The sequence below is a fragment of the Lytechinus variegatus genome, chromosome 1 (assembly GCF_018143015.1).
Source record: "Lytechinus variegatus isolate NC3 chromosome 1, Lvar_3.0, whole genome shotgun sequence".
Classification (NCBI taxonomy): Eukaryota; Metazoa; Echinodermata; class Echinoidea; order Temnopleuroida; family Toxopneustidae; genus Lytechinus; species Lytechinus variegatus.
This window is the reverse complement of record NC_054740.1, coordinates 31,303,853-31,325,561: the sequence shown is the minus strand read 5'-3', so window position 1 is coordinate 31,325,561 and position 21,709 is coordinate 31,303,853.

Here is a 21,709-nt window from a genome sequence, read left to right as displayed (position 1 = left end):
ACCCACTCAGTTTTTATTTTCCTATGAAGAGTAAAGTCAATACTAGTTTCAGTCATTTTTTTTTAAACTCAAGCAGCTGAGCAACATCAGTGCCGTCCATACCTCATGCTTGGTTCAAATTGCTTGTACATGTATAGTATCTTACCTTGTCCATTACTTAATCATTTAATGATAACTGTTTTGTTGGACACTCCTGAAATCAATCATAATTTTGGACTAGCTTTATTAAAGATGCCAACTACTTTTGCAATATGTTTTGTTTTGTGTTTCAATGGAGTTGGGGTGGGGCATTTCTAAAAGGATGTGCTGGAAGAGTTAGTAAGACTGTTTAACTTGAGAGATATGATTGTTTTTTGTTTTATTCTTGCTTATATTCACTTTCGCAGTGTAGTGTAATTGGTGTCGTCTGTATTTGGCTTATAGTTTTGGTAGAAGAGGTCTGTATTCATTTTATACTACATCCTGGAAATGCAAAAAAAAAATCATGCCTATTTTCACTCTTTAAATCTGTTCTCCGAAAACACCGAGTTGATGTCTTCCAGTTGGCTGAGAAACACATATGGCACTACCCAAACACTGTCATCTTTCCTTTTTTAATTTAAATCTCCCAAGGTTCCGAGCTTTGGAAATGAACGTGGCAGCCAGTAACCAAGTCAACGTGCAATGTAGGTTGTTTGTGTGCGCCGCCGGTGGGCGTTATTCTGCAGCTCGATCAATAATCGGCATTGATCGTCCAAAATTCATGGGGCTGCTAGGTGAACTTCTGCCATTTGAAAATTCTAGATGACTAGATGCAACATGTGTCTGGACTCTGGACATGGCAATTCATGTCCATGTTGCTTGTTGCTTGATGACGGGCAGAACCAAGAGAATAACCTTAAAGTGGGTTGGAAAAGCATAGGATTGAGGAGCGACAGGAAGAAGGGGCAGGTGTCTTTGTCAGCCCTGCTCTTGGCCTGGGAATTTTTTTTTTTCATTATGAGCCTTGGAGTTACCCAATCAGTGAATTAAATTAGGCATGGGCTAGGTATGCAGAAAGGACGTTGATTGCTATGTATGGGACTGGTCATTAATGTTTTACTCTTTCTGTTGCTTTCTCAGTTCATGGATGAAATTTGTTTTACGAGAGTCGAGATTCATGGTTTTTCCTTAAGTGCCTATACAGTACATGCATGTAGATGGATCAGATTGATCGTATCGGTACCCTTCCTTTATTTTATTTCTGGTATACATATTGTAGGTGAATATAAACAGGAGACCCCAGCTTACCTTTTTTCCAGCAGTTCCTCTTCATGTCATGTATAAATTCCATAAATTGTGATTTCCCCAGAAAATGTTTTACAAAATGGATTTAGCTGTGCAATCATTTCACTATCCGATACAAGGGATTTAAGCCTGATCAAGTCACTGACAATTCTTACATTATCAGGTATTCTACTTAGGCCACATTTCTTTTAACTTTTGAATGAAAAAATAAAATTTCTTACATCTTGTTTTTCCTACTGATAAAGGTAATGTACTACATGCAGGGATACTAGTGAACTATGCTGTACTATGAATGTTCCTGATTTGAAATTAATTGAATCTGAATGTAGGAATGGGAAGGACGAGTCCCTGGTATCCATATTTAGAACAATGCTTTCACATTGAATTATCTTCCCTTGATTGATTGGTACCAGATCTCATCAGCCTTTCATTAATTCAAATTCTGGTGTATAGCCAAACTATCTACTGGCGCGTGAATTATTGATTAATGGTGAACGCTGAATACAATTTCACTGATAGAAATGACATGTATTTCTATTTATGGGACTAGCCATATTAGTGTCATTATGTATATTTCTATTCATATTTGATATTAAACTGTTCAATTATAGGACTTGGATACACAGAAATAAATTGATTCTTTACTGTTCTAATTAAAAGTGAATAGGATTAAGAGACATAAGCCTACATTCTGCTAGTAAATATTGGGTGTTTTCAATCTTGATTCTGAAATTTAAACAGCAACATGAATCATGATTGAAAATGCAGATCTACTGAGAAAAAATGTTCCCCAATCCCGATCGTATCAGTTCTTTTTTTTATTCAGATCGCGATTGGGATGAACATATAAGCACTAAAAAAGATATGATAATTTATCAAAGCAAAATGTTACAAAACTTGAGTACTTGAATGAATACATATGTTAATCCATTGACGAATATACAATATTGGTGGCAATGATGAACTTGTTGGTTATCTTTAGTTGTTAGTTTTATGGATACTGTATGTATGCACATGAGCACCATGATATCATTTATTTTTGTTTGACTTTGATGCTATCCTATTCCACTCAATAATGAGATTGCATCAGGTAAACAAAAATATTCAATTTCAATATCCACTGTAAACCAAAACAGGGGATTCCTTTGATCGTGAATACCATTGGATAATGTATTGATGCATTTACCATCTCTGGTATACATACGCATGCTCATCCCGCATCATAATGACAATGTACAGCACCTCGGTGAGAATGCAAATTCATCGGCATGGCGAATATCCAGAGATACTAATAGTGCCATATGTTTGACTGTGGAGGTATTTCAATCCTCCAGGAAGCGACCGAGAAGGGAGAATGAAGAGAGGCGTTGAAGAAAGAGCATCTTGGCCAGCACATCCCACTGTGCTTTATTTTTCTGGTGGGTGCCTGGTGATGAGAAAAGAAAAGATAGTGACTTCAGGAGAGAGAGAGAGAGAGAAGGGGAAGAGAGTGCTTAGATTCCGACTGTATGACCTTTAAAGATGGTTCAAATACCTTTTTATTCATTGCCATCTAGTATACAATGATATTCCTTTCTTTAAAACCTCTTTCGGTTGACAAAGCAGTGCCTCTGCATTGCAATTCTGGCTCACCACTTGACGATGTGTTGTCAGAGAATCTGATAAGAATTATATTGGAAGTAAAAATAACTAGGAAGACATCATCTTTCATTTCATATTTATAATATTGGTCTTCTGCATGGAAATTGATGAAGCACTTTTCATAATTACGGCTTCTAACAATGTAAAAAGTTTCCACAAAAGGGAGTGTCGTCATCGATAATGCCATCCTCTGCATTGATAATACGATGGACATGCAGTGAGCAACTTGCTGTTTTGTAGCCCTTTTGTAAAATGGCTACAATTAAAACGGTGAATTTTGTTCAGTTTGCTAACTGTGATAATATGTTTTGACATGATGTGTGAGAATAAGGTTAAAAGCTGATGGTTAGGTCCCACCTTAGTCAGCGTATGTTGCTGGATATTTCTAAGATGTCAAAATGCAGCCTCTTAATCATATATTGATGACTACTTGGTAACCAATGGAAGAATGGTGGGAAGGGTAGTATAGGTATATGTGTGTGTCGTAATTTTCAATGCCTATGTGGCTGGCATAAGGGGCATTAAAGGGGAAGTTCACCCTGACAAAAAGTCTGTTGTAAAAATAGCAGAAAAAAATAATAAAAAATATTGCCGAAGGTTTGAGAAAAATTCAAAGAATTAAACAATTACTAGAATTTTAATTATCTGATTTGTGACGTCATATGCGAGCAGCATTCCTACATAGCGAATGGTAAAAAATTAATGAAATCTCATTTTCTCAGAAAAATGAAAATGGTTTTTACTGTAGTTTTTGTATATCAATATACAAATCATTTCACACCCGATCATATTTTTTCTGCTATTTTTACAACAAACTTTTCTTCAGGGTGAACTTCCCCTTTAAGGGCATAAGCACAAGAGTTAACACCCTTCTGCCTGACATAGGCCTACACATCAATCCTTACAACCTTTATATGCTGGTCAGATGACAAAATATTCCTGGGAATTCCTATCCAGAGCATTATTCAGAGTTTCTTTCACATTATAAAATCACTGTATGTTGTGGCGTGCGCCTGTAATCCAAGCTAAATTGGGGGAAAGTTACAAATTGATGCAGAGGTTTGAGGTTCAAACCCTGGTTATATCTTTCGGATGATGACTATGTCGGCACCAGATGTGAATAATCATATCTGTTTGATACACGCCTGTCAAAATGCAATCACACATACAAACATCACTGTCAGAAAAGCTTTAGAGCAGGTAAGAGATGAGATAGCATGCACTGTGTGCTGAGGAGGAAAGTTATATAGACTTGGGTACCAGGATTTCCTTTCAGTTGATATTTATCTGATGGCAGTAGGTCAGGAGCGTCAAAGGGGGAAATCCCTAGTTTCCAATGATCATGATTTATAGATGAGGTATTGAGTGAGTTCTTGGGCAGTGCGGTGAGGATTGGGAGTAGGTCAGGGTCCCGTTGCAGAAAGAGTTGCAATCAATCACAACTTTAAAAATCATGCACAACTTTAAAAATCATGCGCAACTTGATTTTCAACCAATCAACAGCGCGCATTTGGGACTTGCGATTGATTTTTTGACTTGCGTTTAAACGCAACTCTTTCTGCAACAGACCCCAGATCAGGTACTTGGTGAATAACTATTGCCCTTTTTACTTTCTTAACCCCGGACTATCACTAACCCTGTACTATCCTTAACCCTGTACTAATTTTTTTCCTTTTCACACATGCCATATTGTTATTGCTAACCCGGATAAGGAATGCTTGCTTTTCACACACAAATTTGCTAACCCCGGACTAGTGTTTTTTTTTCGATCATTCGTAGTACAAGTACTTCACTCGTACACTTTTTACACACGCTACAATTTCCTTAACCCCGTACTATAGGTGGGTCCAAATTGCCATTTAGCCCCACCTATAGTACGGGGTTAAGCTTAGCCCACTTTAGTTTTACACATGCGATCTTAACCCCGTACTATTGCTCTTAGCACCGCAATTGGTGGAATAACCCTGCTTTTTTGCAAGCCCACTTTGCAAAAATGCTGTGTAAAAAGAAAGTGGGCTAAGCTTAACCCCGTACTATAGGTTGGGCTAAATTGCCATTTAGCCCCACCTATAGTACGGGGTTAAGGAAATTTTAGCCTGTGTAAAAAGGGTATTTAAGGATTTGAAGACTGAAGAGCTTAATGAGACCACCCATCATTATACTTTTTGAATCTCCTTGGTGTAAATTGATGATAGAAAGGTGCTTGAAGGTATTATTTCAAAAATGAGATTGTGCTAATGTAAGGCTTCTTGTGCACCAGATGATGATTATAGGTTTGGATCGATCATTTTTGTTTATGGAATCATGTAGTTCCATGATGAGAAGGAAGACCTCGGATAATCTTAGGCCGTGTTAATGCTTCCACTTTTCAGGCCAGAATCAGCGTTTCCATACGTGATTAGTCCAAAACACGGTTGCGTCCATGCTTACTTTCATTTAAACAGCGTTTCAAAACACAGATCGTAAACTCACAAAAAGGTGCGTTTGTAAACGTCGTTTGACCAGAATCAGGCTTTCTGGGGAGGTATAAACAGAACCATGATCGTAACGTGTTTAAATGACGTCATTTGGTACCGTTTCCGGTGAGATGAAAATCCACGGGCAAATACAGTCGCATTGCTCCATGGTCGCATGTTACCCCCACGGAATTACCTCATCTCCTTTGTTACATTTGCATGTGTGATAAATTGATAATTGATTTACATGAAGTACTATCACTAGTATTACTCTTCCAATTTGTCATCACGATGAATGTTGAGGGATTTACCAAAAAAACCACCTGGAACACGAGTATGAAGAGACATCGCCAGATACCCCAGTAGCATAGATGTTTTATTATGTTATTACGTATGCTTTAATATTCTTTATTTTTTCTCACTATTATCCTCACCATGGTGGAAATTATATGGCTATGTCAAGAAGCCCAATTCAATGACTAAAATATCGACGTATCTTCCCCATAACAACACTCGGAATAAAAAAAACTTTTGAAAAAGGGCGCGCCCAACTTAACCTCGCTTTCCTGTTCAACGAAAATTACGATGCGAAGCCAGACGGAGTTCATGATTTTGCCTCTGAAAAGTTAAGCATGAACAGCACTCCCAGAACCACGTTGACGATCAGCATTTTGAAACGTTTGAAAACGCTGATCCCGTCCTCGCAATGGAAGCATAAACACACCCTGATACAATTGGTTATTTGTTTATATACTTCATTTTTAAGTTTCTTAGGAACAGAACCACCATGAAGATGGCTCAAATTTAGACCTGAGGTAAAAAGGTGTGTCTGTAGGAGGGTTAACAACTAAAAGCAACAATATGTCTAATGATTCAGAGAAGGGTAATTCACCTTCAGATGGAAAGGTGTCTTGCGATAATGGCTGATGTAACGAGAAGTGACAAAAGGAGGGTTGAATCACCAAATGACTGGAAAAATATTTATAGCATTTGAAAGCTCGCATGACCAGTGAAGCAAGATAACAGCAGTACTCTGTATGATGAGCTCTTGATAAGATACAGGAGGCCTGGCTGCATTTTTCATTTTACTCCGCGCAGTTGGGCGGAAAACAGCAGTTGCTTCACCTGCGTTTCCTGACTTCATATGTCAAGTTGAAGCAAGTCTTAAGTTTTTACCCCCCTCCTTGATTCTATTCTTGACTGTGTTTATAGCTTATTGATATCATATTGCCCCAATCAATATCATTAAAGGAGAATGAAACCTTTGGAACAAGATAGCTTGTGTGAAAACAGAAAAATCGAAGAAACAGATCAACGAAAGTTTGAGAAAAATCGGACATATAAAAGGGAAAAATATGAGCATTTGAATATTGCGATCACTAATGCTATGGAGATCGTCAAATTGGCAATGTGACAAAGATGTGTGATGTCACTTGTGAACAACTCTCCCCATTACTTTAGTATATATTTCACTTAAATTGCCTCTTTTATCACATCTATTTAGTAGATAATGTGTTCTTTTTATAGGAGGGCATGTAATACAGTTCTTTAAAGAATACATCATGGATAAAGAGTTTGCATCATCATAAGAAAAAGCAAAAAGAGACATTTTGAGGGTATATTATAGTCCGTCAAAGGGAATGTTGTTCACATGTGATATCCTTGTCGCAATGCCAATGAGATGATCTTCATAGCATTAGTGATTGCAATATGAAAATGCTCATAACTTTCTCATTATTTGTTGATTTTTCTCAAACTTTCTTTGTTTTTATTCTTTGATTTTTCTGATTCGAGACAAGCCTACTTGTTCCAAAGGTTTCATTCCCCTTTAAGGTTGTCAAACAAAAATAGGTCTGTTATTCTTTCATTCCCATAGTCTTTTATATTATAAGAAGTGCAAGATTCCCAAGCTTATATATTTAAACAGAAAAGTAATAAATGAATTTAAACTTGGTTTAGCTAGAATGGAGTGAAAAGATGGGAATATGTTGCAGTTTCACGGGTGTGGTTTAAAATATGAAATTTTGATTTCTGAAATTGTGATCAATGATTGTAGGCAGCTTTACAATTCTTCAGTGTCTACATTTGATTCCTTCTTTAATCAATTGGAGACTGTCTGATTATGTTATAACACATTTTCCTGCCTGCGTATATCTGAGGTCAGCCTCGATCCAAAGGGTTAGAGAAAATTCCTATGTACAAATACCATCATCAGTAAAAAGAAGAGCATGAAAATTTTGTCAGCACCACACTTCACCCTATACTGTGAAAGAATAAGGGTGTGTTCAATGTTGGTTTCCAAATTTAAACAGCAACATGGATCATGATTGAAAACATGATTACAAAACGTAGATATAATGAGGAACAGGGGGGTTCAATGTCCTATTTTCTTGATCGTGAAAGTAAATGTCTTTCAAATCATGATTCATGAGTCGAAAAAGATGCGTGTGTAAAACGGGATCAGTTCTAATTTTACGACCTTGAGCATTGCGAATGCGACATTGAACACAATTGGGTTTTGAAACGTCTTTAAATTTGCTCTCGCAGAGGAAGCCTTGCACTAAAAGGTGCCAGAACTGACCTTTCTTGTGATGAGTCAAACGAAAGGCGATTAACATATAAACGGCTTTATATTTTCGACACTGAACAGTGCACCGCTGATCGTGTTTGTGTTCGATGATTTCTATCAATCATGATTCATGTTGCTGTTTGAATTTGAAAATCGACATTGAACACACCCTATGTGTGATAATTGTATTTACCAAACTGGTGGCTACCCTGGGAAAGATCACCAAGATTGTAGCACAACCTGCTTGTAGTACTCTATATACATGGCATTTGAGCCATGATCAGCCCTATGGCGTGGATGGGTATAAAGAGCATATATCAAGAAAGCAAATGCGAATGTGAGTTGTAGGGATCCCCAGACAGTCGGCTTGGAGCTAAATTAGCCCATTAATCATTGGAAGAGCTCCCTTGGTAGTCGTGCACATGATTCCTACTGATTTATGTCTTCAGGAAATCTCTGCCTTTTCGTTACTATTACTTTAGTATAAAGTAGAAATGTGATTTTGAAAATGCCTGTTTCGTTTGACAATTTGCATCTATACATGTAGAAGAAGGGTCTGATGGAAGTAGCATAATGCAATATTCAGTTTTTTTTTCCTTTTTGAGACATTTTCCATGTTTTTATGCTCTTGAGATTTTTCAATGTTCGTAGACCTTACCAATCAATGGTTTAATGGTTGTAGGAGTTTGCCAAGAATCACAATACGAAACACTTATCTGGAATGCCATCTTTGGAGGAGTGTGAAATTGTGAGTGTTATTTTTTTTTTTGGGGGGGGTCAACATCCATTTGTTTTTGTGCATCATACTGAATGCTGCACAGTATAATGTTTTCTTATTCTTATTCCATTTTTGTAGAATAGAGTTCAACTTCAGTGCATATTTATTAGTTAACATTTGAAGCCAGTTTGCAAAAATACTATGCAATTAACATGATTAAGGTCTCGGTTCAATTATATTTCGGTAGCGATGATTCTGCAAACTTATTTTAAATTGTTTCCAATCATATAACAATAAAATTGCATGAACCTTGCAGTCACCAGCAAGTGTCTGCAAATGGACAGCACTACCTGTTCAGAATTCTCATCATCTTATTTACCCAATAGCGACTCGATTGGCAATGGATAACAAACAGTCCCATCCATACCATATGCATGCATTCATTTGAAATGCAGATGACACAGGTATACAGTCGCATGCAGATCGGTATAATCACAGAGTTCCTCTTCAGTATGATGCCAGCATTCACCTATGTTTTTGGAGGATAATTAGGATTTGGTGTTATCGTATCCACCATAGCTTCTAGTCTCATTGTGATTGATTAATGTAAGTCAAGGAGCCCTTTATCAAGCGTATTTTGGTGATTGTCACAACATCTTGATGTAGTCTTGGACGCATTCACCAAATTCTAGTTTGACAACAATCCTGCAAAATTACAACCCTCATAGCATTTGGTACGTGTATTAGGCACTTCTGAATCTTTCCTTATGGCTCCCTCAACATAAATGTTTGCAATCAATCACCAAAAAACTCTATTGTGATTGATTACATGTTAGGCGTTAAAAATGAAACAATTTAGCAATGAACTTCTCGGCCACTTCATTTTTTTTGTGATTGATTGATTAAATGATTTAGGCTAAGTTTGTCAATTTTCATTGCTTGACCTCTCATTATAAGTCCAGTGAAGGAACCTGTCACTATCATTTACAGGATGTAAATTAAAGCAATTACAGTAGGCCTATACTTTTACTTCAATGATCATATATTTCAAGGATTTATCTTTAAAGATTACCATTACCAGGGGCCTGTTTCAAAAAGAGTTGTTTAATTAAACATAACTTAAAAATCAAGCCCAAGTTCCTAATATGCATGTTTCATTGGTCAAAAGTCAGTGTTGTGTTTGTTCTTTGGACTTATTAAAACAGGTCCCAGAACAGATTGGACTAGCCGAAAATACAGGTGGAACACCCAGTTGTGCGTCTGAAATACAAGTGTGAACGCATTTGACTGTGTATGCAAAGCAGTGTTTGTCTTTTAGAGTGCGCTTTTAGCTGTCACTACAGTGAGAGATGTAAAGGTTACACTCGGAATTCAAATGACACTGGCTTTACAGATACTATGTCCACACCATGCAAGGATGCAATGAGCGGGGCTTCCATCTACATCTTCATCAAGCCAAAATTTAAGTAGTGATCTTGAGAGAATTTTGTAAACACTAGATGAATAATATTTTCATCATTATATAGGCCTGTAGTTTTGACTTAAGCAGAAATGAAGTAATGTAGGCCTATATGTAGCTGAAAAGGGTGAGAAGCGATATTTCACCAACATAAATAAGCTTACAAGCACTACTTACGTCAGTGTTTCCACTCTTCCCGAAATTCGGGAAATTTCAGGAAATTTTGGGTTTTTCCAGGAAAAGTTCGGGAAATGAAATTATTCCAGGAAATTTCGGAAAATATGAAAATTATAATTAAACGTAGAAACTATCAATATTCATGATATTCAGGTTACATTTTAATAATGTTTTACAGCCATATGTAGCTCAAAATTTTCCGCTCGCGCTCCGCGCTCGCATTTGTAATTTTGTTCCTTTTTTAAAGAGGGCGTGAACAAAAAAAAATGCTAAAATCCTTGATTTTGGCCACCTAGACCGAATTTAGGCTCGCTGTGTTATTGCCCGATTTTCGTTTAAAATCAACTTGAAAATTCCAGGATATATCTGTGAATTTCAGGAAATTTGTGATTCAGTTTCGGGAGATTTATTTTTGAGCTGTGGAAACACTGACTTACGTATGGATGTCTTGGACAAATATACATAGTCAATGCTAATTACATGACCTAGTAGGCTATTACCCCCTTATTTTGCTTATTACTTTTTTCCTCAATTATTTGGCACATTCGTTTATCCATGCAAACTCTGATTGGTGTTTTGTTATAATGTTCCAAATCAATCTTGTGATCATTACAATAATTGTAATTATTGCTTGAATGACATCTATGAATGACATCTCTCTAGATACTACCAACAGTGCCATGTACATGTGCATATGACGACTCTATCAAATATTGACAGCTTGCTTCATACTTCTTGTTTGTGGTAGGATATTATTGACTTTCAAGTTTGCATTTAATCTTTCTTTTCCTCAAAAAGATATGTTACTAAGGTTTGGCTTTCTCTCCTAATACAACAACGTGCCAGTTTGGACACCGATGCAAATCATCACCTTGTCATATACCACCTCTTAATAGGAAAAATAAATGGGATGGCTCTACCATCTAATCCCTCTCTAAAGATTTAGGTAATAGGACTCTGGGCATGAAGGTTCAGTTTGCAAGTAGTCTAAAGGGTGTGTTCATGGTCTGTTTCAAACTTTAAATGGCAACATGAATCATGATTGAAAACGTGATTACAAAACATGGAGATAATGAGAAACAAAGGGTGTGTTCAATGTCCACTGTTCCTGGTCGTAAAAGTAAATGTCTTTCAATCCACGATTCGGGTGAAAATTTAAATGTCGAAAAAGATGCATTTGTATACATTTTAGATTTTTACTACCTTCGGCAGACCTGCCAACCAGTATGTTTTTTCTTCTAAAAATACAATTTTGTTTAAAAAGAATTTATTGAGAAAAATCATCTCTATATGTCTCTATTTCATAAAACGTACACAAATATGGTTATTAGATCAATGTAATTTCAGGTAACTTGTTTTTTTTTATCATTTTGTTAAAACCAGGGTGAGATAAACACATGTTTCAATGTTTTTTTTCCATCTGCAAGAGCAGTGCACATTTTAGCTTTCATGCAGCTTGAGCGCCACGATGAGCGAGTGCGCCACACATTTTAATACACTTTTTTGGGGAAAAGTGCAGGTTTTTTTTATGACAGAATACAATTTTTCATTCCCAGAGGTTGGCAGGTCTGCTCCAGCATCGCGAACTGACATTGAACACGATTGAGTTTTGAAATGTCTGAGGCCGTGTTTATGCTTCCACTTGTCAGGCCAGAATCAGTGTTTCCAAACGTGGTTAGTCCAAAACACGGTTACGTCCATGCTTACTTTCATTTAACCGCTGTTTCAAAACGCCGATCATAAACTCACAAAAAGGTGCGTTTGTAAACGTCGTTTGACCAGAATCAGGTTTTCTGGGGAAGCATAAACACAACCGCGATCGTAAACGTGTTTAAATGACGTCATTTGGTACATGATTCCGGTGAGATGAAAATCCGCGGGCAATACAGTCGTATTGCTCCATGCTTATCTCCACGTAATAACAACAATCGGAAAAAAACTTTTGAAAAAAGGCGCGCCCAATTTGACCTCGCTTTACGATGCGAAGCCAGCTGGAGATCGTGATTTGCTCTGAAAAGTTAAGCATAAACAGCACTCCCAGAACCACGTTTACGATCGGCGTTTTGAATCGACGTTTGAAATCGCTGATTCTGTCCTCGCAATGGAAGCATAAACACACCCTTAATTTGTTCTTGCAGTGGAAGCCTACTCAAGCAGGTTCCAAATGGACTTTTGTTGTGATGGGTCAAACTGTGCAATAAAGCTGCGCTAACGAAAGTGAGAAATGTAGACAATCAACATTTAAGCAGCTTTATTTATACACTGAACAGTTAACCGCTGTTATCGTGTTTGTGTTCTGTGTTTTGTAATTTTGAGTTTTAATCATGATTCATGTTGCTGTTTAAATTTGAAACTCGACATTGAACACACCCTAAGACTGCATTCAAATGAGTTTTTCAGTTGAGAGTCAATTGAATATATTATTATTAGTATAAAAAATATTCTTGCAAATTTATAAAGCATGCTCATTAATGCAAATACTTTTTTTGTTGGGTGGTTATGAAAATGCTTAAAGTTGACCCATTTTAAAAAAATCTTACTTGGCTAAATCAAGCCCCCATTTTCTAACTTAAGTCCATGCCTGGGTTACTAAGTTAACCCACCGTCTTGAATTCGGGCCTCTATTGTGCTCTTCCGAGAAAAAGCTGAAACTTTGCGATAGTCATTTTGAACCCCCCTCCCAAAAAAATGGTATGAAATGCAAGTATTCATTAAGTTTGTGTTTCTGAGCTAAAAAAAAAAAAAGAAAATGTGAATGTAGTATCAGCTTGTTTGGTCCATGGTGGGTTGGTTTGGGCTGGGCAGACATTGATGAGATGTCAGGCATAGCAAGTTGTGTTAAATGATTAAGACCCTGGAAATTATGATGACATTTCCATATTGTCACATTCCCATCAGCATTGCAAGATGCCCGTCATTTCTGTCCTAGTTGAACAGAAAATATTTCTATTCCAGTAAAATTGTAAGGTTGCGTTGATAGTGATGAAAGAGCTTTAGCAGGGATTCCAACCCAAATGAAATGTTTGAAAACAATAAAAGGAAAAATAAAAATCAAAGACAAATTTGTGATGATAAACCATTAAGTATCCAGTGAATGGGAGATTATCCTTTCCACTTGTCACAATTTACTTGTCAAGTTGCTAATTTGAGATGTACATAATCTTAGGGACCTCTTGTTTAAATACCCCAAATGTTCTTATTCTTTGTACTATTTCTTTCATACTTTCATCATTCTATTTTTTTTTTAAGTTCATCCCCTTTCACACAAATACTTTGTTAACTTGACATCAAAGTTCTTCCCCTTTAATTCTTTTATTGAGACCAGATTATAAAATAAAGATTGGTATGCCATTTTATTTTGTCATCAAGCAAACAGGAGATTTTGTAAATTGCAGTGCTTTGGAAGACAGAAAGCAAGTGACATAACCTAACATTGATGAGATATGTCAGGCAAGGCATCAGTGGTCATTATATTGCCATCATTGTAAGATGCATTTGGTTCAGCCAGCTTCCCTTTTTCGCAAAATCAGGGCAGTGAAGTTCTAACAAATGATTTCTTCTCATCAATATTGACAAAGTTGACACTGATTTTTTACGGACTTCCCTTTTTAACCAAACAAACAGGAATTGTAAAGTTCCATCACATTTTTTTTTTCAACATTTGACAAATTCGACATGTAACAGACTAAGTGATTTAACTCGTTACAAAGCATCTAATATGGCTTGTCACCTCACCCTAGCCATGCAGATGTGTGGCATCAAGTATAGTGTTACAATCTGTGCATGGTGCAGACAATGCAGATGATCATTACGCACATCTTACCGAACCTGATGGTTCCCGAATAAAGATCTCATTTCAGGATTCATGTTACAACCAGAAGGGTAGCTCTCGAAAGAAGGCAGGCGAGAACTAGGTGAAACTTACTGTTTGGATGAGGTTGCACAATGCAGTATAAATAGAGGGGGGGGGGTATAGACAGAAAGCTACCTTTGCGCTATGAAACTGAATAAACGACAGTACTATTTAGGCAGGCAGATGTGGAAAGTAATTCATGAGGACATTTCAACATGTTAAGAAGTCTTTGCTTTACAAAAATCTTTTTTTCTCATAAAGGATTTTTTTTAATGAATTGTTTCATAAGAGTTTTAAACGTGAATTTATATTTAAAACAGACGTTTGAATGTATTTTTTTTTTGCAGCTGGGCAATCCTATATCCTTCACACTTCTAAAAAGTCAAGAGACAACATGACTTTTATACTTGGAACTCATTCAAGAAAAAAACTCTTGACTGGCGTTCCTTCCAACTTTATTTGCATTACCTACATTTACCAACATCATGGATATTACATTTTCTATACATTCATAACAAGTGTAAATGAGTGCAAGATAACCGTATATAGTTACTTTTTGAACTAAAGGTTATTTGCAGGAGGAGTGAATAACTTGTAGGCTACACAGAAAGATGATTCCTGTAAATGAACGTATCACCAGAAATCTTTTGATACACGGAACAACTATACAAACACTGACATAATTTTCTCTTCTTGACTGTCACTGTTTATCGAACTTCAGCACTGATTTCAGTTGATTTAGATCAGGTAATCTCTCGGTCACATTCAGCCACGCCCAGTTCTACAATTCTAGATATCCTCTTGAACAAGGAAAAGGTTATTTGATACATTGCTGGTATAATTTGAGGATGTCGTTATCGTTCATTCATCTTGGCTGCTGTAAAGCACGTCGGTCCCAGACTCATTTTTGCTTCATCAAGTTCTAAAACAGTAATGCTAATGACTTTGACATTCATGTGGCTCGAATGACCATCCCATGATTTGGAGTTGTTCAGGCATTAAGAATGATATCACCTCCAGATGCATTGATACCACCAACAAGCTTGATAATTATTTTACCCCACCCCCATAGGTATATGTCAGGAAAAGGAATTACATGATACCATGTATTTCAATATTATTCCATCAATTTGAACATTTCAAGCCCGTATGCAGTAATTGTTTTCCTTTTCAAATGGTTTGTGTTTGTGCAAAAAATGAATTTTAGGACACCCAAAGAAAATTGAATGTGATTGTTTTTAAATTGGATCAGGGGTCATGGATTGAGGACAAACAATGTAAACGACACTGCCATGTAGAAATTTTTGCGGGGGGGGGCAAGATGTATAAAATATTCTGAAGAAACTGTAACGTGATGAAGGGGAACAGCCAAGCTTGTCAAGGGGGCACTTATGCATTTTCTAAAGTGAAAGATTTTGTGCACACCTATGGTCAATTTGTGAAAATTTTCAATAAAAATTATGTAATTTTCACACTTTCTTCTGATGTACTCATGTAATATTTGTTAAACCAAGGAAGTCTTCCCTGGTTAAAGTATGGTTACCAGTATACAGTACCATGTATTGTATAAAAACATATGCTGGCTGTGAAAATGACCAATATTTTTTACAACCTAGCTGACCAATGGTCTTTACTTGATACCTCATACTAAAAAGAATGGTTTTCTGTGACTGTGCATTGTATATTACATTAAATTGCATTGTATGCATTGTCACAAATCCATACACCACAGGATACAGGGGGTATTACTTCTAAATGTCACATTACCATAAATTCCAGTTAGAAGATTATTCATATTGCAAAATTCTAAAAGCCCTTTACATTTATGGAAAGAGTTGTCTGAAATCACTTCATGCTTGTATTTCTACGACCCCTGTTACATCTGAAAGATTCCCTACCTCCTGTCGGCCCGGGGCCTACCTCAGGTCGGAAAGAAATCAGATGTAAACATCCCAAACCTACCTCGGGCCACCTTTTAGCGAAGCTACCCGAGACCACATCCAGAGGTAGTCTCGGGTAGGTATCGGGCCGGCCCCGGACCACCGATTCGTAGATGTAAACGCACACAAGCTTTCGAACCTATCTCGGTCTGTTCGCCAGCTGTCAAATTACGTCATAGCTCACGCTATCCCCTCCCCAGCCCCTTCGTTCTTCCTTATTCTCTGCCAATTCCTTTCCTCAAACCTCACTCTGATTGCCCTTTCCCGAAGAAATTATTACGGTTTTCCCGAATCAGGGAATACACCTACATTAATATTCTTCATATTGTATTCAAGGATCTGTACTTTTCGGGGTTTTAAATATCTAGAAATAACAACGTACGCTATCCGATCGTAACCAAATGGCGAGCTAGCAGCCAATGACTGATGTGAATAACTTCAATTCGCGCTCAAATTATTCATAGCCTAGAAATCAAGAGCACCCTTTGGTGTCAGCAATCGGATACCGCTCGAAACCGTACTGATGGGGGAGGGAATGAACGCTGTGATGTAAACAGACCACATTTCGGACTCGGTCCGTTCACGAAGCTAATCCACCAATAATCCAGTCAAGGTTGCAAGTGGACTCGGTCGGATCTAGGGTAGGAAACTTTCAGATGTAACAGGGGTCTACTATGTACTCCCCACTCCCTTTTTTTTTACCTTACCGAAAATGCATATTGTAAATAGTCTCTTTTACATAATTCCCAGCCTTCTATTTTCATTAATATAAAAACATAAGCATTCAATGAATATTTTCATCAATCAGGGCATTATTAGCCTGTTTTTCCTCATTCTAATTTTTGCTCCTTGCTCCGTGAAACTGGGAAAACAAATGAGAGGCCTGCGGGAGAGTGACATAGAATGGCAGCTTTTCCCGAAAGATGCTTTGAAAATCTAATAAATTGTCTTCCATAAACAAAGATAAATTAGAATTCTAATAATATTAGCTCCACATCCCTGTAGCAGCGCTGGTAGAAATTGGAATGAAAAGGTTACGGGAGAGACCTAGAGCTTGGATAGAGAAAAAACTCTAGTCTGAGAGAGAGAGAGACAGACAGACAGACAGACAGATGGAGAGATATGGAGAATCGGAGAGAGTAAGAAAGAGAAAGACAATGCTATTAAGAAGATGAGGGGCATCCCAGAGTACAGAGAACAATTAAATTGAAATTAAAAATAAAAGAAAGAAGACAGAAAATGAAGGGATGGAAATGGGAAAGAGATTTGCAAAATGGGTGAAATCTTTTGACAAGAAATGCAGATGGAATGAAATATTATTTGAAGGGATGGGGGATTGAGGGAAGGGCATAAAACCTGCTTCGGAGGAGAGAGAGTTAAAAAAATAAGAAAAAATTTAGACTGAAGGTGAAATAGTGAGTGAAAGAAAGATGCATTATCGATTTGATACAGACATAAGAGAAGCAGGAATGGCAGTAAAGAAGAAAGAAAGAGCTGAGAGAAAGAGTGATGTTACAACGAAATAAGAGGGAGCGAGACAGATAGTGAGTGCTCTCGAGAATGAAAATAAAATGGTAGATTTTATGAGATGATGTTGGATGGAATGAAAAAAAAAGAGATGGGACGAAGAAGGAGGAAGGAAGTGACAATATCTCCGCCTCAAATTAAGTTACGTTCACCTCTCCCACCATATTGAAAGGCCCCCTCAAGTCATCGACCGGCAATAAAGGTGCTGCCTTTAATTTAAAAAAGCATTATTATTTTCCCTGTCGCACATCCCTGGGTGTCAAATTCTAAAATAGCTTTTGAAAGAAGTGTTTATTGAGATATGGAATCAGTGCTGGCTGAACAGATATGTCTGCATGTTGTCTCTAATATGCCAGCATAACCAAGGATTGTCTTACCATAATCCTTTTCAGCACATCTATTTATATATCACACAGTGTGAAGACTTTAACATCTTGAGTTTTATAAACATTTCTTTAACTCCCCCCCCCCCATTTTTAATGTGGATTTTGTTTATGATAAAAATATATATCGAACAATACTAAAACATCGATTTTTTTAATACACAAATGAAAGAAAAATTTCCTTTGGGATGACCCGCTTAACATTAAGTATATTTTAAGTGTATCTGTTCTTCATCTGGGTCTCTTAAAGTGGGATAAGTGATACCTGATAAGTATTTTGTGCATTCATATCTCACCTGAACCAGATATAGTTCTGATAGGTCCAGGCCTGCAACAAAACTCTATGTAAAGGTTGTGCAATATTCTTATATCCCATCTAAAGTTATGTTCACACTACAAAACTCATGAGCCTTGGACAAATCTCCTTGAAAGTTAAAAAAAAACTGAAAAGCACCTACTATTTATTTTGGGGGGTATTTACCTTTTTGTCTCGCCTGCATAGCAGAGCAAGACTATAGGCGCCGCTTTTCCGACGGTGGCAGCATCGTCATCATTGAAATCTTAACCAAGGTTAAGTTTCTGAAATGTCATCATAACTTAGATAGTATTTGGACCTACATGTAGTTCATGAAACTTGGACTTAAGGGTAATCAGGTATTACTGAACATCCTGTCTGAGCTTCGTGTCACGTGACTAAGGTCAAAGGTCATTTAGGGTTAATAAACTTAGACCATGTTGGGGGAATCAATATCGAAATCTTAACCAAGGTTAAGTTTTTGAAATGATGTTATAACTTCGAAAGTATAAGGACCTAGTTCATAAAACGTAGACATAAGGGTAATAGTGTATCACTGAAGATCCTGCCTGAGTTTCAGGTCACATGATTAAGGTCAAAGGTCACATGCAGTCAACGAACTTTGTAGCTCATGAAACATCGACATTAGGATAATCAAGTATAAATGATTGTTTTGCACATGTCAAAGGTCATTTTGGGTCAATGGGCATAATATTTTATGATCTTATTAGTGTTTTCTTCTGTGAATAATGTTCATTAGCTATTTTCAAAGAAAGCACTGCTGCTATATCTCATTACGTAATGCAGGCGAGACTGCCAGAGGCGTTCCACTTGTTTAATACATAGACCCTATATTACAAGAACTGGGATTTCACACTGGCAAATTATTGGGGATTTTTCCTGATTAAGCTAGTATGAAAGAACCCAAAAGACTTGTTTCTGGCATTGGTCCATGTATCTCAGCCAATTATGAAGGATTATCAGGTTTCCCTTAAACTAAGAATTATGGTTTTGAATTCCGATGACACACTGCTCATAAATGCAAACTTCTCTTGAAAACTAAAGTGGTTTGTTTTGATCTTGTCAGGCTGAGGTTGTGAGACCCCGTTCACATTCTCAATTCTGGATGAAACCAAACTAGTAAATTGATAGAGAGCTATGCTTCGATCTCATGCACAGTGCTGATGTGAGACGGATCACTCTTGGTGTAATGAGAATATTTCAAGTATTTATAGGTGTGAAGTCAAGTTCTCATGCACAATTCAAAAACATATGCATTTGTATGCATCTTACTCTTTGATACAGAAAAAAAGATATCCCCAAATCTCACAAGAACCTATGGATGGAGCTTGGTTCCTGGGACAGCTTTGTTCACAATTCTAAGCTGGTTGGTGTTTCATAAAGCTGTTTGTAAGTTACAAGCCAGTGAAGCCACTTTAAGCGCGAATTGGGGTCCTTTCTTAGGAGCTAAATATACACCTATGAAAATTTAGTGCAGATAATTTACCTCGAAAGGATCACCAGTTGTTCGTAGTATAGTCGCTCATAACTTTATGAACAGCTTTATGAAACACCCACCTGTGCCGACCGCACAAAAACGTAGTTAGCCTAACAGAGCGCTAATGGTAAGCCCCGTCATATCTGTCTGTTTGTGAAGTAAAAACTTTATTTCAATGTGTAAGTAAATGCATTGTTGTAACAGTAGGCATCGCTGCCACATTACCGGTTGTAACAGAGCCTCTGTTAGCGCTAACAATGTTTCTGTGCGGTCAGTACTGGGCCCCCATCTTACAAAGAGTTGCGATTTATCTGATCAACGTCAACTATAGCAAGCCAGCAACGTCAACATCTAAAGTGCTTGTTTGTTCAAAATATTTTCTAGATATGATGTATGTTTTTATACTAGTGTTTTCTTCTTATCTAAATTCAGTGTTGTTTGTTATTTACAAAACACATTGTGTAATTTCCTGTACAAAAAATTATGATATTGATGGATTTCCATATAGTTGAGGTTGGTCAGAGCACTCAGCAGTAGTAAGTCTTTGGAAGACAGGGCCCTGGGACTGTCCAATCAGTCACAACTATGGATGGCCAGCAACGTCAACATCTATTTATCATGTTTGTTCAAAATATTTTCTAACTATGATGTATATTCAAGCATTCATTGTTTCCTTGAAAATTCACTGTGCTTCACTGTATTTACGAAGGACATTGTGCAAATTTCCTGTAGAAAAAAATAATGGCACTGATGGATTTCCATAGAATTACGTTGATTGGATCAATCGTAAGTCTAACAAAGCTTAGTGTTCTTTTTGCTAATTTTCACAATTGATTGTTATTGTGGATGATCAATCGTTATTATCAGCTATATGACAGTTTCAATGTTACGGAGGCCCCCTGAAAGACCTCTTCTCAAGCTGATATTCTGCATTGGTTCAAAGGATCATTTTATGCATTCACAGTTGATCTATACTGGTCCATGCTTAATTGGGCTAGGAAAGTGACTGTGAATAAGATATAAATCTTGGGGTAAAAATAATGGGTGAATTGCTTCTACTGTAATCTTGTGGCTAAATGATTTAATGAGGTATTGTTTTCCATGTGATATGCTCCCATTTTCTATCATAAGAGATTGGAAAATGAGAATGCATTGAAAGGGCAAGGTCTTCTGTCACTTTCTATTCTGTATGTCAACGGATTGTCTCTTTCCAAATAAGCGTTTCTGTTTCCTCCATTTGGTTTTGATGTTTGATTAATCTGTGTTAACCTCCATTGAACTTTAAACATTTAAATTTTTCAACAGTTTAATTACCAAAATTACCAAAAAGGGGTAATTTTTTTGTAAATCATTTTTTTCAATTCATGATTTAATGAGGTGTATCCATGAATTGTTTTATGAAATGGGCGAGGTGGGCAAATAAACAAACTGACACGTTCATCAGTCATCAAAGTCGGTGACAGAGACTTGAAGTAAATATCAAACTACTGTCTGGTGTCCACCTTGGCAGATATCTCTTTCAATATGGATCAAGTGAAGTGATGTTGACTGTTTGTCTGTTGAGCTGTAGAGGGCAGTAGACCTGATACCCAGTTGATACTAGTTGGATGTGTTTATGAGAATCAAGAGTACTCTGATAGTTGGATACCACCTCAGATTTGCATGTGCAATGTGTGATTTTTTTCTCTCTATTTGGGTTTTCTTTCAGTGATTTGCTCATGAGTCATGACACTAAGAAATTGAGTGATGTACTGGCATGACTGATTTTTTCCCTCGTCTATTTTACATTTATGTATTGGTCTTGCCTTCTGTGCCGATGACTCTGTGGCCTGTGTGCTCAGATCATCAGCCAGTAAAAATCATTGTAGTTTTAATAAGGGCAAAGTTATGATAATTGTGTGGTGAAATGAGCACCTACATAGTATCT